Raw genomic sequence first — 16,059 nt, forward strand, 5'->3', positions numbered from 1 at the left:
ATGGTGTGAATGGTCTAATGGGTCTATCGACTTGCTACCTTTTGGGCAGAATGCAGTAAAGCTGTTTATGACTAAGTCCTGAATCTGATTGAATTATTTGGTGCCCTTGAAAACCAAGCTCATACACTTATTGTAAAGCAATGGACAGATTGTCATGCTTTGTCATTTATTTTGACTCTTCTTTTGTAATGTACTTGAAAAGCAATATAATGATCTTGGCATCAAATATTGAGTTATTGAGATCTTCTTGTTAGCCTTTTTCCTTGCTGTACCTTGAACCCCGTGTTCTGCAGCTCTTGCATGAACTCTACGACATTTCTGGTGAACCCGACATGAAAGTGCTGCGTCACTTTTCAGCAAGATGGGAGACTTGCAAGAAGAGATGACAGATGATAATGTCATGAGGAACCTGTTTCAATCATTTACCATGTATATGCAGCAGCAAGCTCATGCAAAACGAGACAGTGATGCTATGGATGCCTTGAAAGCTGTCCAACAGGAGATGAAGCAGTTTAATGGCCAGCAAGTGTCAACTTACCTACATTTGTATGAAGAAAAGATGAAGTTTTCTGGGGTTTCTCAAGATGTTTGGAGCCGCTACTTCTTGCGGATCGTGTCGCACGCTCTTGAAGGTCGAATTGCAGAAATTCAAGAAGTACATGCAGGTTGGGCTGAATTTAAAAAGGCATTAAAAGATGAATATTTCCTGGAGGATACAGGTCTTATGAATCGCATGAATTTTTTAGCATGGGTTTCTATGCCTAATAAGGGACTTTCTGTTACCGCTCTTCTGCGAGAGTTTGAAAGTCGTTATGATCAGTTGGATGGGACTGAACAGCAAGCTTTGGAGATGCAGAAAGTGGAGTTATTTTTACAAGCTGCAGATGCTGATTTACAGGAAAAGTTGGATGATCTTTTGGAAGATCAAGCTATTGATTCAGATTTAAAGACTGAGTGGAGACATGTCATTGATGCTGTGAATGCTCTTGTTAAGAAGCAGCGCAGGAGAGTAAGATTGCATCGTAATGAAGGATCAGTTCCTGAAAAATCCTTGGAGACTTCTTCTTCTACCCCTGCTGCAACTTCTTTGCCTAAGCCTACTCCTCCTGCTGTGAATCCACCAGTTCCTGTTGCTCCAGTGCCCTTATATGTAGATGATGTTATTAAAGGCTTGGCAGATTTGACGATTGAAGCAGTCAAAGCTGAAGTTGGTAAGTTAAAGAAGCAACTTATGTCAGTACCTGCTGTAGCACCTGCTCCAGCGACTGCTTTCCTAGCCGGTCAAAGAAAAGGGCGACGATGTATTTGGTGTGATAGTACAGAGCACCAACACTGCAGAGATTGTGATGCTTTTCAGGAAGCACGTAAGAAGAATGTAGTGTTCTGGGGACAAGATGGGAAGATATGGCTGACAGAGACTGGCGCTCCTCTTGACACGAACTTCGGTAAGGGAGGTATGAAGAAGCTTGTTGATGATATGGCTGCGCAATCAGCTTATGTGAATGTTAGAGGAGATGCTTCAGCTTTTGGAGTCCAGCTTGAGCAGAAATCTGATGGAGACTCTGCTTTATGGTCCTCTGCCTTGGAGATAGCGAGAAGAGGGAAAGTTCAAGCATCTACTATGACTTGTGTGGGCTCCAGCATCTGAGGAGAAACATGATGGGATTCTCCAGTTGACAGGTATTCTATTTTGCTTATATGGCTAAAACACAGGGTTTAGATGCCATGGTTGAGAAAAAGAGAAGAAGAGATGAGGAAGGTCCTAGCTCCTCCAAAAAGACTAGAGGGGGTGACTTTGTTTCACCACCTGTTACAGCTCCACCTATGTCAAATTCTCCAGCTCAAACAGGTCCTGATCAACCTATGGGAGATAAGCAGATGAAAGAAAAGAGGCAACAAAGAAAAGAGCGAGGATTCAAGCTCTTGTCAGATCTTGATATGCAAACGGATATGAGTAAGATTTTTCATGAAAGAATTTTGAATAGTGAAGTCACTTTTACTGTTGGAGAGGCTCTTGGGATTGCTAGAAGAGAAATACAGGATCAGATGCAGGATCTTTTGCAGAGGAAACGACATGTGATGGAAGGACCTGCTTTACAGGGATTGTGGCATGGAGCTCTTGGGGAAGAGCATGATGATGTAGTGATGGTTGAGAATGATTCTGTTAATCCGCAATTGGAGAAAATAGTTCAGCCTATGCAGTATGAAGATGATGATACCCCTATCCTCATTCCTCGCAGCCATTTTTCACGAAGTCATTGGGCTAGAGCAACCACTGAGACAGTGGTAAGGATTGGAGAGAAACAAATTCCATTGGTCACTTTAGTTGATCATGGTTCTGAGATTAATCTTATTGCTCGAGGTGTTTATGAGAGTGGCAAGTGGCCTACGGATGCAGAGCATGGCTGGCGCATGAGAGCTGCCAATAATACTTCTGGTGATATGTATGCTGCTTGTCCGAGTATCAGAATTTCTATTGGTAATGTTGAAGAGGATTATCATTGCTTTGTTCAGGATTCATGCTCTTATCCGATTATTCTTGGACAGCCTTTCATTACAGAAGCAAGAATGGAAACGAAAGTGATGGATGACGGGTCAGCTTATGCACGGTGATCCGAGAAAATCACAAAAAATATTTGTCTAACATTTTGTTAATTTTTTGTACATTTGGAGCTTTGAAATAAAGAAGAGGGTGGGAACAACCTCTTGGGAAATCCAAGACATCACTGGATGAAAATATTTCATGGACCGGTTTACCAAGGGGGGGTGAAGAGTAAAGATCAATGGAGGAAGGTGAAGGAAAAATGTATAATGTGAAAAGGAAAGATATGAAATGGATTTAGAGCCATCCAAAGGGCATGTGAGGCTCATAATGTCATGACTTTGGAGCCTTATGACAATTCAACCAAATGGGACCCTTCTTGAAAGCATTAGTGGAAGAAAAATCAGGCACATTATTTTGTAAGATTTTTTAAAAATACTTCCACTCCGATCCAAAAAAACTTTTCAACATAAAAGTTGTAGCGCGTGAGCTGAAGTTTTGGCTGGTATTTTTTAATATTTTTTTGGAGCTACGAGTCGGGAGATATGGTCAAAATGGTGGATGCCAACTTTTTCCAACTGTAGTGGAGACCACCTCCCAATTTAATACACATCCATACTTTCTTCCCCACACTTAACACTTCCATAAAACATCATTCATTAGACCCCAACCCTTTCCCCTCTCTTATCCTCTCTCTCAAGCTAATAAACCATTAGAATTCCCCTCCTAAATCACCCTCAAATCATCCTTAGTTGTAGTAGTAATGTATGAACTCTCATTACTCTCTCTCTATTATTGCTAGATATGATCTTATTTTATGAAGATTCTCTATTTTTTTTATAGGAGAGCTCTTGGACTCAAGCTATGGGGGGGAGAATGGAGACAACTCACCTATGATGGAGCTTAATTAAGTACAAATTGGTCAACAAAACATCTAGATGGAGCTTCCATATTGGTGGAACCGCCTTAATGCAGCTTTGGTGGTGTTAATTCCTATTACATCTTAACCTCCTCCCTAAACACCCTCAAGGCCTATATAAAGAGGCATTCTCCTTTGTAATTTGTAAGAAGAGAGAGAGCAAAGAGGCCTCCTTCAGCCCTATTGAGCCTTCCCCATTCACCTTCATGAGCTTATGGAATTCCTTCTCTTACTATAGCTTATGTGTGCTCTACAATGTAATAAGCCCAGGATATTGGTGTCCATATTGTGTATATTGGTTATGTCCTGAGGTTTCTCCATCTCCTAAGTTTATTGATTCATCTATTTTTTCGTAGTTCTCTCATTCTCACTTACTCTCTCTCTCTTCCTCTCTTAGTTTTCATCTCTTCTCCCTTACAATCTCCTCTCCCTCTTGCATAGCGTCCTAGTCCACTCTTCCATGACTAGGTGGTGCCCTTATCTCATTCACTTTGTGGCAGAAGGGAGTTTGGCATAGTATAGAGGCTGCCATACCGAATTTCCTTCGTCAACGGATACGCAGTAAAGATGGTATGCGAGCTGTTCAGTTTATGACTGTTGGGGTAAATCATCCGAGAAACAGGGACTCCTTGTGTGAGGCACCACTACCTGCGAAGGAGTTGGATTTTCATTAGGTACCGCTGTCTTGCGAGACGCCAGTGGTACGAAGCGGAGAAAAGAGGAGATCTCGCCTCCTGGCAGCTAGTCTTTCTCCAATAATTTTGTTGGTTTTTCTTCAGATAGTTCAGTGAGTTATCAGAAAATTTCAGATTTGCCTAGAGGTGCCAGGCAGTACATTGGTCGTAAGGAGAAAGAGTTGAAGAATGCAAGTATTTTGCAAGCAGAAGAGCATGTAGATGGATTGTATGAAGGGATGTCTTATGCAGATACATTGTTTGAGATGGGAACAATGCTGAAAACTAATGAATATAAGGGTTCAAAGATTATACCTGTGCAAACCTTGGATATGTTTTAGGAAATTTCTAGTTTTATGCTGAAAACAGAGTTAGAGGCTGAGAAAACTCAGCAAACTGAATTTATGGCTGATCTTGATCAGCTAACAGAATTGCAGAGGGCTGAATCCATTCAGCCAACAGAGTTGAATGCAGAAAAATTTCTGCATACAGAGTTTCAGGATGCATCTATGCAGTCCATAGAGCCGAGGGCTGAATCCATTCAGCCAATAGAGTTGAATGCAGAAAAATTTCTGCATACAGAGTTTCAGGCTGCACCCATGCAGTCCATAGAGCGAAAGGCTGGAAATTTTCAGCCAACAGAGTTGAAAGTTGTTGAAAATTTACAGAAATTGCAGCAAAGAAAAGAGTGCTTGAATGATGCCAAGGTTGACACGAAATATAAAACAGTTGATAAGAAGGTTAAGCCGGTTGCAGGCCCGCTTCCTTCTGATAGTGATGAACAGATTGAAAAAGCTATGAAGCAGCCTATGTTGAGGGACCCTGCAAATATTGGACATAAGTAGACAGCTGAAACTCTTGCACAATTGAAGATTGGAAATGATGATTTTTTGCTTCCAGTGGAAAAAGAATGTTTTAAAGAGATGCTTGGACGTCATGGTAAGGCATTTGCTTTCTTTCCACATGAAATTGGCTGCATTAGTCCTGAATTGGTTGCACCCATGGTCATCTTCACTGTTCCTCATGTACCATGGAATATACGTCCTATACCTGTGCCTAAAGCACACTTTCCAAAGCTGATAGAGTTGTTGAATGAGAAGATTAAAATGGGGATTTTGGAACCCTCTTCTGCACCCTACTCTAACAGGTGGTTTACTGTACCAAAGAAGAATGGTACTTTGAGATTTATTCAAGATATGCAGCCCGTGAACAAAGTGACAATCAGGAATGTGGGAATAGGTCCAGTTGTGGATGAATTTACTGAGGCTTTTGCAGGACGAGCCATCTATTCTCTAGGTGACTTGTATTCAGGTTATGATCAGTTTCAGCTTGCTTTGGAAAGCAGGGATATTACTACTATGCGGACACCTATTGGTCTTGTGAGGATGTGTACCTTGCCTCAAGGTGCCACAAACTCAGTTGCTCATATGATGAATGCTATGCATAGAGTTCTACGAGACTATATTCCGCAATATACCATGCATTTTCTAGATGATGTGCCTATTAAGGGTTGTGCAGAAGAAGAAAAGAATGAAAGTCTTGATTTGTGTGGATGTAGACAGTTTGTGGCTGGCCACTTGATTGCTTGTGAGCAAATATTGACACGATTAGAGGAGGTAAATTTGACACTTTCAGGGCTGAAATCTGTCTTTGGTGTTAATGAACTCATCATAGTTGGGCATATGGTTGGATATTATGGCAGAAAGCCTTCTCCTGCAAAGGTAGATGCCATAAACAGGATTGCAGAGTATTGCTCGACTACTTCAGAGGTGTGAAGATTTGTGGGAGCTTGTGTATTTTACATGATTTGGATTCCTCATTTTGCTCATATAGCAGATGTTCTCTATCAGCTGCTTCAAAAGGGGCAGAAATTTCATTGGGATGAGAAGCATTCAAAAGCCATGCGTAAGCTCAAGAAGCTGTTGCAATCAGCTCCTACTCTACGCAAGGCGGATTATCAGTGTGGACGGTCGATCATGTTGACAGTTGATACTAGCCCTATTGGCATAGGTTGGGCTGTGGGACAGGATGATGCTGATGGAAATAGGTATGCTATCTGCTTTGGAGCTAAAGTTCTTAATGAGTGACAGAGGAGATATCCGCAAATCAAAAGAGAGTTGTGGGGAGTAGTCACTGCACTGAAGTGTGACAAAGGGTATTTTATTGGAGCTTCAATTATTGTGGAAACAGATTGTTTACCTTTGCTTGGCATGATTACTAGTTGCTCCACTCCAGATATAGCGATGCTTTGGTGGATTGCCTATATTAAATCATTGAATCCAGAATTTTGACACATAGCAGGGAAAGATAATGCTGACATGCTATCTAGAGCGAGATATGAGGATGAGGAGTCAATGCTTGCAGAAGATGATGAGACAGAGTTTGCTGCTTCTGTCCTTGTTCATGATTGTCATGTATCTACTATTGAAGCCTTTATTGAAGAACTCTATGTTGACGAGTGGCTACAAATTGGACAGTATCTAAGTTCATTGACTCGAAGAGCTGATTGGACAGATGATGAATTCAAGAAAATCAGAAGGAAGGCTTATGGGTATTTCTTGAAAGACGGTTTTCTTTGGAAGCATCCAAAGAAGAGAGGAGGCTTTCCCTTGAGAGTAGTTTGTGATAAAGCGATGCAGATACAGATTATGCGAGAGTTTCATGAGAGCTCATGGGCTGGACATAGAGGTGTGTGGGCTACCTATGAGAAAATTAAAGAAAGATACTGGTGGAAAGGGATGTATAAAGATGTTTCTCATTTTGTGGAGACTTGCAGGGACTGTCAACTTTACTCTTTAGTGCGACATCGTGATGATTTGCATCCGACTTATCCACTATGTATGCATTATAAGTGGGTGGTAGACTTGGTTACTTTGCCAGTGGGACTTTGGCAGATGAGATATCTTGTCTTGGCTAGGGAGGATCTTACAAACTATGTTGAAGGCAGATCTTTGCGGACGAAGACCACCACTACAGTATGTAAATTCTTGTTGGAAGAAATATTTTGCAGGTATGGATGTATAGGCAAGATTACAGCTGATCGTGGAGAGCTAGATGCAGATGAAGCTAGAGAATTCTTCTCACGGCTTGGGATTAAATTGGCTCTTACTACTGCCTATAATCCAGAGGGAAATGGCAAGAGTGAAAGAGGACATCCACCAATAGTTAAAGCATTGGCAAAAGCTTGTAGAGGTCGGATTGGGGATTGGCCGAGATTACTACCTTTTGTGTTGTGGGCTGATCGCTCTACACATAGTGTGACTACTGGATACATGCCTACAGAGTTGATGAATGGGCAAAAACCTGTCATGCCTACAGAAATTTGTGCTCTCACTTGGAGTGTTCTTCTGTGGCATGGGAATTTATCAAGGGAAGAGCTTCTAGCTCTTCGGATTCGTCAACTAGAGAGAAGGACAGAAGATGTGCAGCTAGCAGTTGATCGTTTGAAGGCAGCTTGACTCAGAAACAAGGGCAGGTTTGATTTAAGGCATCGCTTGAGGCCTAGAGCCATAAAAGCAGGAGATTGGGTTCTAGTCTACGACAATAGTCTAGAGAATCAGCATAGTAGCATGAGAAAAATGGTTCAAAGATGGTTTGGACCATATGAGGTGAAATAGGTTTTTAACAATGGTACTTGTGAGTTGGCTAAATTAGATGGAATAGTATTGAGGGTGCCCATTGCTGGAAAATGAGTCAAGATTTTCAAGAGAAGAGAAGATGAAGAATATGCACTTGAAGCGTTGATAGAAGAAGAGCAGGTAAAAGAAAGACAAGCAGAAGAAGCAGAGAATATAGATGATGAAGCTGATGGAGAAACAGGTCTACTAGAAACAGAAGATGGACTCGACCTGTTTGTGGACTTGAATGATCCTGGATAGTTGGCACATCCGGAGGATGCGCAGGTTTAGAGGGGGTGGATGTCATGTTGCTGTGCATCCGAGTCGTATATACCTCCATTTCTTTTGTTGTGCATTTGTGTTATTTTCTGCGTGTGATTCATTGTGTGTGTGATGCATTTCGATAATCCACATCCAATGTATATATTCCCTTAGTGCATGTGTTTGATTTTGTTTGGATGCATGATGTGTGTGTGTTAGAAAAAGATGAAAAACTGATGCCAAAGGATATTATCAAGCTGATAATTTCAATGATGATCTCTAAGAAAAGTGCAGGGAATTATGGAATCAAAGAGAAGGTTTATCCCGAAGGAATCCATTTGATGATTCCTTGGGTCGACAGACCGATTATCTTTGATGTCAGAGACCTTGGGTACCAATTACAATGAAAGAGTTTTACCGTCCATAATTTATGAGACCTTGAAGGCAGTTGTAGTACAGTATAATGCAACCAGCTCATAACACAGCATGAGGCTGCTAGCAGAGAGATAATAAAAATTCTTACCTAGCGGGCTGCAAATTTCAATATTGCACTTGATGATGTTTTAATTATTAACCTTACTTTTGGTAAAGAGTTTACAGCTGCTATTGAAGCAAAACAGGTGGCTGCTCAGAAAGCTGAGAGAGCTAAATTCAGAGTGGAGAAAGCGGAACAAGATAAAAGAAGGGCCATTGTTTGAGCAAAAGGGGAGGCGAAAAGTGCTCAACTTATTGGGGGGAGCTATATTCAACAATCCTGCTTTTCATTACACGGAGAAAAAGATGGAGGCTAGCAGAAAAAAAATGGCAGGCAATATATCCAATTCAAAGAAAACAGAGTCTTCGAGAGGTACATCTGCCTAAGGACTTTTATGGTGGCCGTAGTTGACGTCTGTGACCAGAATAGGTCGCCAGGGAACAGAAGGAACGAGGGAGCTGTAGGTTGCACTTTCTGGTGGACACTATACAGTGAAAAAAGGAAATTGTGGACCTTGGCCTTGATCGAGATCTCTTCGACTGAAACGTTTTTCTGATGATTATGGCAAAAAGTCCAAGCTTGGATTCTCAATTTATCCTTTACCTCAGGACAAAAGTCCCGACCTGTTGAGCAGCGCCGGATCTCCCTCCAAGCCAACAGCTTTACCCTGGTGCCTTGCCTTCGTATCACAAGAACGGAGATGTGAGCACCGTTGCTGCAAATGATTCCTCGATCAACAGCATTATCTGTGAGTCCTCCTTCTCATCGCATGTCCGAGAAGAAGATGTTGTCAATCGGGACATCCATCGTGCATCATATCATACCCACACATCAGCGCAGTCTGTTGAACCGCCTCTCGATGAGAACAGCTTGAGACAGATGCTCAATCGTCTCCACCAAGCATGTGAACCATCACACCCGCCACTGGCGTCCTTCTCCCCAACCAAACCCCAGACCCTTGCCGACCTCTTGCGCAACTATGGCAATGCTCGATCACTTGCCGATGGCAAAAGCATCCACCAGCATATCCTGTGACAAGGCCTACATCGAGACAGGCTCTTGGCGAATTTCCTGATCGAGATGTATGCTTCAATGATGCTTGCAGAATTTTTGATGAAATGCCTGATCCTAATGTCACTACATGGAACATCATGATCGCAGCTTATGTACAGCAGGGCTGTGGTAAAGAGGCATTGAGGCTTTTTGATAAAATGCTCTCGCTGGAAGCTCCAGATAGTATAACATTTCTCAACATCCTTCCTGTATGCTGCAGCAAGGAGGATTTTGCTGATGGTAAGAATTTGCATGTCTGCATTGTGAAGTATGGCCTTGACTCGGAACATTGTGATCTCAGCTACTTAGAGGTCCAAACAGCCTTTCATTTTTGAATGGTGTGAATGGTCTAATGGGTCTATCGACTTGCTACCTTTTGGGCAGAATGCAGTAAAGCTGTTTATGACTAAGTACTGAATCTGATTGAATTATTTGGTGCCCTTGAAAACCAAGCTCATACACTTATTGTAAAGCAGTGGACAGATTGTCATGCTTTGTCATTTATTTTGACTCTTCTTTTGTAATGTACTTGAAAAGCAATATAATGAACTTGGCATCAAATATTGAGTTATTGAGATCTTCTTGTTAGCCTTTTTCCTTGCTGTACCTTGAACCCTGTGTTCTGCAGCTCTTGCATGAACTCTACGACAACGTAGCTCAAATTCGGGGTTACAAGGCTTGTATTTTTGGGTATTTCTTTCTCAATTTTCAGAAAATCTGCAATATTTCCGTCTTCGTTTGCTGAAAATACTTCAGCGGACCTGTAGATAGGTAGAACACTTTGCCACGAACAACTTTCCAGTTCAGAGTTTTTGCATAGGAACAAGCCTTCTAGGAGTTTTGAGCACTAGTCAGTTTTGACTCCAGTTGACTAGTCTGACTTGCAGAGTTGCAGACTTAGACGATTTGCAGAGTGGCAGACTTACAGAACTTAGGCCGACTTGATGAACTTGCAGGACTTAATTCCACTTGACTTGCAGAACTTGACTTTTGATGCGCAGGACCCGGAGTTTAGTAACTTTCTTGCCCCTGTGTGACTTGTAGAACTTAGCTTGACTTAGGAGATTAAGCTTAAGAGCTTAAACAGTAGGTCGTCAGATATCGTGGGGGGGGGGGGGGGGCGTTTTGTGGACATCGCGTGATTTTCAGAACCTCCTCAGAGACCACGTCGAAAAATCGTGAAGCTATTAAGCTTCTTTTTAAGCTTATAAGCTTAATAATTAAGCCTTGAAAAAGATAGATTATGGAGTTTGCTCACTGTTTCTTGACGACTTAATGAAAGAGATGGATGCGTGGTCCTCCGCCTGCACAGCCTGGTCCTTTGCGATCTGAGAGTAGAAACAGGGGTTCTTGATCGCCACAAGTCTGCCTGTATCGACGGTTCGCGACGAGATTGACTGTAGAGCCCGATCGTTCCTGGAGCTCCGCCTTCATTCGAGATTGGTAGCGATTGGAAGCTCTTGATCTCAGCTCCGCTCTGATACCACTGGTGCGCAGATCGGTCGCAGAATGCTCACGTAGTGAATCTCGAAAGGTCCCCAAGAACAATGAACTCTACCTTTTTGCACAAAAAACAATGTAAAAGCATGAACGACAAGAAGCAAGAGACCAATTGGGTTCAATCTCCCCCATGCCTTGTGTGAGCGCTTCACAAAGCATGTATTTTATGTATATTTCCATCTTCATGCTCAATAATAGCCCAATTTACAAAAATATGACAAGCTTTTAGCTTTTGAGTTTGCTTTCTACAAAAATAGGAAAGTAAAGCTAATGGACGGTGCCCATAGAGTCTGGCACGCCCAATCTCAATGTCCAAATAGAAATAACATATCCGTGCGCATAGGCACATACAAAATAATAATCAATAATCAATGTCTCAATAGACATAACAAAATATAGGCATGGCGCCTATCAAAATATAATCCAAAGGTCGAATACTCGCTAGAATCCAATGCTTTCCTCCGCCACTGCTGCTATCTCTACACATCAACTGAAGCATTCACAATCGTTAGTAAAATAATACAATTAAACCGACAAAAGTGAATACCTAGCAGTCTTCAGCTACATAAATAAATCAACTGGTTAGAAATAAATCCTAACCTTAATTTGTTACGAGTGCGCACTCTAAACTCATAAACGTTTATTAATTTAATATGCATTTTGCGGAATCACCCGCTATGGAATCACCCACGTACACACTAAATTAATGAAACGCCCGAAAAGGACAGGCATCCCCATCAACTTCTCGCACAAAGAATCCTCTTTGTGTATGAGCCCTGGTCATCTAAGTTTATGGAATCCACCGTAAAACCTCACGGAATCCACCGTGGCATATGCCTCCTGGCATCAGAAGATGATACTTGGAGTGATTAGTTATTCAGAGATTGTATTATTATTTTTTCCAAGGTTGTGAGGACACTCCCTTAACTAAGTGTGGGTATATATTGAGGGCTCAAATGACTACATTTTTAGCTATTTTTTGTCAGATTTTGGGTGATTTTGGATTTATCTGAGGTATGATTGACTATGTCTTGGATGGTTTGAAAGTGTTTTGGAGTGTGTTGGAATGGATTGATGAGTAGGTTTTGAGAATGTTTTTTTGGTTTTGATAGGTCTATTTTGTCTCTATTTTCATTTGTTTTCTTTCTGTTTGAGAGGTTGAGATTATAGATGAGTGGTTTGAGAAATGATTAAGAATATGTTAGATGATTTTTTATGGTTTAGATTGGTCTTTATTTGAGCTACATGGTTTTTATGCCTTATGTAGGCTCTCTATAGTAGTATTCTATTGATCGTTTGTATATCTTTTGTGTATGCTTTTGCGAGTGCTCTATTTGATGGATATTTATCTTGGAATAAAATTTTAATCTTTAAAATGAAAGAATATTAGCTAAAAAGAGTTCAAAGAAGTATTTGTTGAAGATTTGAAGTGAAGACTAAAGTGATAGTGATAGTAGTGAGCATTCAGAGGTTACTATAGTATCTCTATTATCCCTTCATATCAGGCATACCTCTTGAGAGGTGTATCCATGAACAAGAGAGAATCATTGAGTATGATCCTTTGTTATACTTATGTATTATTGAGAGAGAGTATGTGTAAGAGAGATAGTTAGATATAAGAGATTGAGAGAAAGACTATGAAGATTATAAAATATGAATACTATGTGATGAATTCCATTCAAGATAGAGCATTCTTTTGTACTCCTTTGGTTCTTTGATGGTGTCTATTAAGAATATGAATAATATATTACACTTTTGTTGTGATGAATTTAAGGGGGATTCATCATATTATGCTACATACAAAGTTCCTTTGTTATTGGCATTGTTTTCCCTTCCTATGGTTTCTAAGTTTAAAAAAGATGCTTATTAATGTGATAAGCTAGATTTTCTTACAGTAATTTTCTCATTTTCTTAGTGTTTCTCTTGAGGCTCCAACAAGGAAACTCAAAGATGAAAGGTCTAGGAACTCAAAATGAATATCAACAAGGCTAATGAAAATACATTAGGTGCCAAGAATAATATTCAAATGTGTCTTGAAATACAAAACCACTAGCCTGAATTGCATCTCCTTTTTATCTCAGCCTTTGTCAGCTTTTATTAGATTTATGATATTTGGAACTACAAAAAAATCAGTAAATATTTTGGCTAAAAAGGAGGAGAAATCTAGGAAATAGTCTCTACTATATCCAAAGAAGAGAAGATAAGAATACCATATTCTTGCATATATGGCATAAACTCTCATTCTCTCTTTCTTTAGTCTAGTGATTAATAAAAGTGTCATTTTTAATGCATATGAAAAGCATCAAATCCTAACTACTCGTGAAAGTGTTTTGGGTTTAGCAACATGATGCCCCCTATTTTGCATTGTGATATATGCATGAGCAATCACAGGGTCGATGTGTCCATCCTAGAAATGGAACCAAAATAGTACGCCACATGAGCTCAATGTAGTGGGATATTGGACATACCATTATTCCGTCAAGAGCTTGGATATAAGTAAACCAATGACTATCTCGCACACATGAATGCAAGCATTCATTTGTACTGAGTAGTATGGCCTTCAATCCCATGAACGATGTGATTTGCACACTCTAGAATCCAAGTGAGTGTACCTTCAACTATCAATCTTTTACAACCTCCATAATATACAAACAGAAGTATAGGTATGGCAAGAGAGAGTGCTTGGATAGAAGATTAAAGCTTCATCCTCTTGGTCCCTCACTCTTACACTCTCACTCTCTTGCTCTCAATCTCTCACTTTCACCCTTATTCAGTCTTCCACAATGAAGGTAAGGCAAGTGCATAGATTTTACACATATATAAATAGCTTATTCTATTCATTTTCATCCTTTTTATACATGATTTTAGGAATAGGTTTTTTCCATTCCTCTTGAGTACTTTAGCACCTCAAGACTAGTCATCTCTCATCTCATACTTTTCCTATGCTGCGAATGAACTAGAACCTTTGTGATTTTTCCAAGAGAGTTTATGCTATCATTACAACTTGCACAAGATTATGTTTGGCTTGTGGATGTACATGATTAATCAATACAATTGTTACAACCTTTTGGCAGTTCAAGGATGCAAGTGCTTCATACACATTGAGTTGCGGCTAATAATCCAAATAATATTTTTAAAAGTTTAGGCTCCTTTCTTGTGCTTTTTTGAATGTTGCATGCTTCTTACTTTAAATAGCTAAAAAGCATAAATTGATGTGAAGAGTTGAGTATTGTTTCATAAGCCATGCAATAGACTTGCACTTGAATATATGCTATATAAGAGGAATAATAAGAAAATGGTGCAAAACCTTGTGAGATGTTGAGACAATAAGCTCAACACATGAGAAAATTGATGATGGGCTGCCTAGATAGATGGGTTTTGCACATATACACTTAGCACATCGTTGCTCATTATGACTCTTACATAGCCACAGTTAGCTTATCATTTATTATATTTAGTTTGTTATGCCTATCTATAGTTGGCATAGTTATAGTACTAGTCGATTAGTATAGTCTATTATGCACTATTTGACTTGGTATGCTACTTTTCTTTATGTTGTATCTCATCTATAGTTTGTGTACATTGAAAACTATATGAAAGAATAATAAGAAATTAGCAAGAAAATGTTTTAACCTCCATCTTTCTCTGAGTGACCTTATCCTTGTGTGTATTGTTTGTGTTTAATGTAGTGGCTCAAGTACATTCCCCATCACACAATTCATGATATGTTATTAGAGCTTCACCAATGATAGAGGCTAGTTTTGGAGGTTGAAGTCAAGGAGAAGAAGCAAGGATTCAAGCAAGTAAGAAATGGGTAAGAAGCTCTCCCATTCTCCCACTCTTTCTCTTCAATAGTACCTTTAGAGGCACCAAAAGTAGGATAGTAAAAATCTTAGATTGCTACGACATTTTTCATAACCATTTGAGGCTGTTTTGAGGCATGTTTTGGACTTGCAAGGTTGATGCAAGAAATTTTAGGGTATATTGCAATTTGGGTTGTGTCAATTGAAAGTGGATGCATATGTTATAGATTTTGAATCTCTAGGTTCTAAGGTATTTGAAGGAGTCAAATACAAGTTCTATTTACAACTAGGTTATAAATTACATATACTATTGAGCAAGCAGTGAGAAAAAGACTACTTGGTATATTATTGTGCACTTTTTGTAAAAGGTGTAGAAGACTCGCTTATTGTTTGGTATCAATTTTGTGATAATGGTAGATAAAATAGGAAACCCCATCATTGAGAAGTTGGACAAGAACAACTACCTATCATGGAAGTTTTGTGTGACAAACTTTCTTATTGAAAAAGTCCTCTTTGAGTTTGTTTCTTGTGAAGAAAAGAAGCTAGATCTAAGTGATTGTATGAATATATACGAATTAAAGACATGGATTGGTATACAAAAGAAAAAATGTAATATATTGGCTATCTGCAATCATTGATAACACTATGTTGTGGCATATCAAAAATGAAAAATTTTACATGCAATATGGACCACATTTGAAAAAATATTTTTTGGCAATACAAAGGCACAGAAGATTTAGCTCAAGAAAGAGCGCAATACTTTGAAGAAAGGAAAAGTACCTACCAATGAGTTTGTTTTGAAGGTGAGAGCAGTGTAGATCCTTTGCTAGAGATTGATGCAATGGCAATGATTGATGCAATACGTAATGATAATGAATTGATATCATTTACTTTGGGTAGCCTTGGTGAGAAGGCCTGAAAATCATTTGTTACTTCAGTGTATGTAGTACTGAAGCTATTTTTAGATTTAATGAGTTGGTCTCTCTCATGATCACTAAAGAGATCAACATGCAAGGTAAATCATTTTAAAAAAAGTAATAAGTATGTCAAAGCATTCTACTCTAGCTCAAAAAGGGAGAGGTGGTAGGTCCAATTCGAGAGATCATAGTATGGGACGTGCTGGTGATAACCAATAAAATAGGTTAAATTAGCAATTTGATGATGTGCAGATTTCAGAAGGTTGTGGTCTTGGCTAACTATAGATCTAGTATCAAA

The 16,059-nt window shown here is 39.7% G+C and overlaps 1 pseudogene; it reads left to right on the plus strand.

The window, feature by feature from the left end:
* The first annotated feature begins 8,249 nt into the window (after window positions 1-8,249).
* LOC148011213 (prohibitin-1, mitochondrial pseudogene) lies at window positions 8,250-14,725 on the plus strand (annotated as a pseudogene).
* The last annotated feature ends 1,334 nt before the right edge of the window (window positions 14,726-16,059 follow it).

Source organism: Lygodium microphyllum, chromosome 28 (assembly GCF_053477565.2).
Source record: "Lygodium microphyllum isolate KBCC chromosome 28, Lygodium_microphyllum_v1.1.10, whole genome shotgun sequence".
Lineage (NCBI taxonomy): Eukaryota > Viridiplantae > Streptophyta > Polypodiopsida > Schizaeales > Lygodiaceae > Lygodium > Lygodium microphyllum.